The 6,014-nt window shown below is 41.0% G+C and overlaps 1 pseudogene; it reads left to right on the top strand.

Moving 5' to 3' along the window:
* Window positions 1-4,667: 4,667 nt before the first annotated feature.
* On the top strand, window positions 4,668-5,654 carry LOC144232772 (ribosome biogenesis protein NSA2 homolog; annotated as a pseudogene).
* Window positions 5,655-6,014: the final 360 nt, after the last annotated feature.

The raw sequence follows: 6,014 nt of genomic DNA, 5'->3' as shown, positions 1-6,014 counted from the left end.
GGCTAAAAGGTAGTCACATGATCACACAGTCTTTTAGATAATAATGCGTCCATCCAAAACTCAAGTTCTGGTATTTCTAGATATAGGGAAAGTGGACATCCAGAACTCTACTAGCATGCCCTGTTACAGCTGGAAAGAAGACTAGACAGACAGAGAACGATTTGATTCCAAATTCCATCTATTTGCCATCACTCTCCTACTTTTCACTCTAGGTTGAAGGAATGGCATTAGCCAAAGCCCAAAGGTGTGAGATTTAAGGGACGTTCAGAAGAGTGACAAGCTCCATGTAGCAGGTACATCTGGGCTATAGCTTGATATAGTGTAGATGACAGTAGAAAGGTAGGAGAGTGTTATGTAGAACCTTGGATATTCTATCTAAAAGTCAGTGGGAGTCACTGCAGGTTTTTGAAGAGGGGAGGAACCTCCACTCAACTGGTTGTTGAGGCTCCTGGGGATATGCTAAAGAGTCTAGATTCAGGGGAGCCTGCCTCTCATATTTGGCCTGTCTCTACTGTTAGACAAGTTGTTTAACCACTCTGCACCTTATTTTCCTCGTCTGTACAAAAGTTAATGGAAGTTAAGTGCTGAAAATAGTACCTGGCACAGAGTATGCTCTCTGAAACTGTTTTCATTTTTCTAAAATGTCATTCTTGAATTCCCTGAAGCCAAACAGCAAGTGAAGCAGGAGGCATTCACTTGGGGCTGACAGATACCAGAAGCGAGTCAGGTCGGGACTTCCTTAACAGCCCCATGTGGTTTTACGGGGTCTGGTCACTGGACAGGGGCCTCCGAAGAGGAGAGGGATTTTGGTGACCTTGGAACAGCACTCTACTCCACATTTTTCCTCCTCCTAGCCATTTCTCGCTCCTCCGTGGCTTCAGGCTCCAGGCTCAGTGCCTCCAGGCTCCAGATCCAATCTGTCTTCCCTGAAAGCCAGGCCGGGACTAAGTTGAGACACCACCACTCTCTTGCCCCTGTTCTGTGTCTAGTTGCAGGGGAGAGGAAGCTCATCTTGCTGCTGGAATCCTGGAGCAGGAAGGAGGTTCTGCCTGCCTGGTCCCTTGTAGCTACTCCTCAGGGCCAGAGAGTTTCCATGGGATTCTCCAGGAACCACAGAAATCCCAACATCAAGGAAGTGTCAAACTTAAAAGGAAAACCTCTTGCCAAAGGCCTTGGAAATAATTAAAATAACTTTGAAAATAAAATTAGTTTTCCACAGCACTGCCCTTTGCCCCAGATAATACTTTGATTAGTTTGAGGAGGGTATTGCCAGGATGCAAAACTGGGTGCTTCAAAGGATTTCTTATTCTGGCATGCTTGTCACCCTGTATTTCATGAAAGCAGCAGCTAAAGGGTGAGGTGAGGTTGGTATCCTCATCACCTTTTTTAAGGTGAGGAAATAGCCACTTGGACCGCGGTGGAGCTGCTGAGACTCAGGCCCAGGTCTTTTAATGCCGAAGCCTGTGTAATTTCCCCTCACCAGCATGTGGCGCTGTTGGCCATTCCCTCCTCTGGTAACTCTTTCTTTCCTTTGATGATTCTATGATACTAAGTTCCTTTTTTTTACCCCCCTCTTCCCTATTTAACTGATGATTCTCCACAGTCTTTACTGTGTCCCCTTCCTTTGTGTATCCCTCAGAAGCTGCCAGATCCCAAAGAGCTATTGCAGATGTATGTCTCAAATCTATACTCTCCTCTCTTTTTTATTTTAGATTTTTAGAAATCAAACATAATTTTAAAAGTCAAATACAGCTAATATGTTTGTAACTCGATAGAGCAGTCCCCTTTTCACATCAATCTGCCCCAGGGCTGGTCCTGCTCCCGAGAGACAGAACTGCCCCTTAAGGCTGTGCTGATTGTGCAAAAACTTTGGGGGGGGGTGGGTACTACTGATGTGTGAAATGCACAACCACCATATACGGTAGTCTAACCAAGTTGTAACCAATCTTTTAGTCGTTTCTTCTAGCATTTACCTTCATGATTCTAAATAATAAGATTGTACTGCTTTTTTCTTGATTCTCCAATACCAATTATTATGTATTGAGGCCCTCTGATAATGAATGATTACTTAGCTCTCTCAAACTCCCTCACCCCCTCTATATGATTCTTTTTCTTTTATATTTTTATCTGTACAGTTATATCACAATTTCATTTCAGTCAGTGTTCAATATCTCCCTAATTAGAACCTTGTAAAAACTATTTACTGCTGTGTCAAGTAGTCTAATATTATTATGACTGCTTCCTTGTTCAGCTTTGATTTTTCATATGGTTAATAGTTTCCTTCTTTCTTTTCCCATTTCCTTATTCAACTTTAGTTTTCATATGGTTAATAGTTGCCTTTATTTTCCCCCCATTTTCTTAGTATTCTATCTACCAGTGACTGGCTCAATCTCCCCATTTCTTCCAGCAACTTCTCAAATGCAGTTTGCTATATTTACATTCTCTCTCTCTCTCTCTCTCTCTCTCTCTCACTGTCACTCTCTCTCCTGACCTCTCCTGCCCCCCTCCACCAGAGAGTTGTCTCCTGAGCTTTAAATCTTCCTGTTCTATAAACTGTCTATTGTTTAGGTCAGCTACACAGCTCTTGTCCTGAGACTTCCATTCACTGACCTGGACATTCCTTTCACCTCTTTCCTCCTTGGACCTCATGCTTCCTCTTTCCTTATTTGTTAGAGCATATTACCTAGTAGCTTCAGTAGACATGATACCATGGAGTTAGATTTCTGGAGACTTTTGATGTGGTTTATCTATATGATGGAATACTACATTGTAATTCTAAAATATCTTTATTCTGTCATCACACATCACACATCATTGATTAACTGTATATTCCTAGAGTAGAAATAAATTTTCTTCATAATAATGAATGTAATTCTCCCCTCTCTTCTAGCTTCCAGGGTAGCTACTAATTCTAAACTTCTGTATATAACCTGGTTTTTTGTCTGGAATATTTTTCTATTAATTCTTTATCCCTGATATACTGAAATTTCATGAGAATGTGTCTTGGTGCAGCCTTTTAAAAGGTTTGTTTTGGGAGGAACACTTTTTGGACTTTTAATCTAGGTACTTTTGTACTTTGGTTTTCTAAAATATCATCAAATTATGTCTTTGTTTTATCCATTTTCTCTGTTCCGTCTTTCTACAAAATCTGTTGGTTTACTATCAGAGGTAGAATCCAATTTCCTTATCTTTTCCATATTATTATTCATATCTTTTGCTCTGTGTTCTACTTTCAATGGGATTTTTCCAACTTAATCTTCCAATTCTTCTTCTGAATTTTTAATTTTGGTTGTATTGCTAATTTGCAAGAGCTTGTTCCTATTTTTTTACTGTTCCTTTTTTTATAACATCCTTGTTTCTCTGAGGATGCTAGTTATTGCTTTCTTTAAAGTTAGTTTTCTTCTGTTCCTTGTTTTTTCTTTTCTGATTTTTATGCTTTCTCAAAATTTTATGCTTTTCTCAAAACCACTTAACTTCTGTTTATTTTAAAGACTAAAATGATTGGAAGGCTGATTGGAAGTCTTCTGTGATTGGGCAAGGCTTAATGACTGCTGGAGTTCAACCTATGGACTGGATGCTTTTTCCTTGGGGAAATATATGTGTGGGTCTGTGTGTGCACACATGTATGTCTGTCTGCCTTTTCCTCCTCCTCCTGCTGGGGCCATTGAGAATTCTCCAGAAGAGGACAATCCAATCTCCTCTCATGAAGGTGTAAGTGTGGCAGCTGATATCTAGGGAGTAGGGTAGGGGACCACATGCCTCACTATTGAGGATGCATACTTTCATATATTTCCTGTCTTTTCAGGACCACCTCAACCAAGCCTTCTGCTATCCCTGGTATCTCTGAATTTAGAGGCCCTCTGGTTCAGTTCCTCTCAAGAATAAATCTCTTCTGGGGCATTTGGGTGGCTCAGTCGGTTAAGCATCCAACTTTGGCTCAGGTCATGATCTCTCAGTTTGTGGGTTTGAGCCCCACATCAGACTCTGGGCTGACCACTCAGAGCCTGGAGCCTACTTCGGATTCTGTGTCTCCTGCTCTCTCCACCCCTTCCCTGATCATGCTCATGCTCTCAATCTCTCTCTCTCTCTCTCTTTTTCAAAAATAAATATTTTTAAAAAAGAATAAATCTCTTCTTTCCATCAAAGTGAGGGAGGGATAGTCACATGAATGGGCAGAGTTGGGTCCTGGAGGTCCAACTGATCTTTTACAGACTTTCAACCTATTCCCCTGTTCAACTATGGCACACCTCCACACACCTGGTACCCCTGGGATTTTCATCTTTTTTGTGTTTTCAGAGTGAAAAAGATTGCTTCTCACTAATACACCCATCCAATGATATTTAACTTTATTCATTTTAAGCTTTCTCTGCTCTGTTAAATCAATTCCCAGCATCCCATGTAGTTTTTATCTTTATATATTGTGGTTTGGGATTATGTATGTTTTCCTAGTTTCACCAGTGATGGAATGCATATTTCATTCTGGTCCTTCTTAGAGCTTCAGTGATTTTTTAAAAGAGAAGTAAGCAGAAATGTCAACTTAAAACCAAAAGATCCTGCCCTTTCCTGTCGCTGGCTGTGTGGAGTCAGCTCCTGGGTCTCTGACACCTGAAAATTGAGAGCTGCTTCATGGTCTGACAGCTGTACCTGGCAGTCTCACACCTGTCACCATGCCACAAAGCAAATATATTGAGTTACACCATAAATCTATGGATATTGTTTGAATTATCATGAGAAACAGATAAAGAAAGAAGGTTGAAAAAGCTCATGAATGTTCAAAGAAGGCAAAAAAGATGATTGATCGAAAAGCCAAGGTTTGCCATACACAGCACCATGCTGAGGAAACACAAATGAAAAAGACTATCGAGATGCATGAAGAGGGAAACCCCAGACAAAAGAATGATGAAAAGACTTCACAAGAAGCAGTAGCTGCATATTTTCTGGAGAGGAAGGCACAGTCCAAGCCTTCTGAAGTGCTTTCTAATAAGATTAAACAAAAATATGGTGCCTGGATGGCTCAGTCAGTTAAGTGTCCGACCTCAGGTCATGATCTCATGGTTCGTGAGTTCGAGCCCTGTGTCATGCTCTGTGCTGACAGCTCAGAGCCTGGAGCCTACTTCGGATTCTGTGTCTCCCTTTCTCTTTCTGCCTGTTCCCCACTCGTGCTCTCTTTCTCTCTCAACAATGAAAAAACATTTGAAAATTTAAAAAAAAAGATTAAACAAAAAATGGAAAGAGAAAGTGGAAAAATGAGAAGTTCCTCTACCCAGAGTTCAAGGAGAAACAGACATGTTAAAAGTTATTTGAACAGGAAAGAGAAAGAAAAAAGCATGGAAGAGGATGGTTACTAAAGACTGCTTTATTGGAGATGTCTTTTCTTGGAAACCACCTAAATATGAAAGATTCATTAGACCCATGGGCTTACATTTCAAAAAGGCCCATAACACATCCTCAACTGGAAGCCACCTTTTGCCTACCAATTCTTATTCTAAAGAAGAAATCCCTTTTTCCCACTATATACAGTTTCAGGTGTTATTACCAAAGATCCAGTCCCTGAGGTGAATGTGAGTGAATGGACATTGTGACACAAGAAGGCAAGGTTTTTTGAGGAGAATATGCCTGGGTTACCAACAGTTGTGAAAATGATGGATGCATAAGTGCAGTCTTGCTGGTTCAACAGCAGTTTCATGCAAGTAACTTTATGGTTATTGAAGACTGCACGACAGTCAGGAGAACGGCCATGCCTTTGATGTTTCTGAATGCCACCAGGCAGCTTTGCATGTCTGCAGCCATCAAGAGAACTATTTATTCTATTGTAAAAAATATTAAAATAGAGAAGCTTCACAAACAACAAACCTGGAGACCCCCATCCCTTCCTCGGGCCTCCACATCCACCGCTTCATCTACATCTTCATTGACTTTTAAGTATCCTCTGGCTGCCTTCTGTGTCTCCAATGTCTTTCTCCTCTAATTCATCCTTCACAGATAACCCCATCTGATTGCATCCCTCCCAACTC

The sequence above is a fragment of the Crocuta crocuta genome, unplaced genomic scaffold (assembly GCF_008692635.1).
Source record: "Crocuta crocuta isolate KB4526 unplaced genomic scaffold, BGI_CrCroc_1.0 scaffold274, whole genome shotgun sequence".
NCBI lineage: Eukaryota > Metazoa > Chordata > Mammalia > Carnivora > Hyaenidae > Crocuta > Crocuta crocuta.
This window is presented reverse-complemented; position numbering and strand designations above follow the sequence as displayed.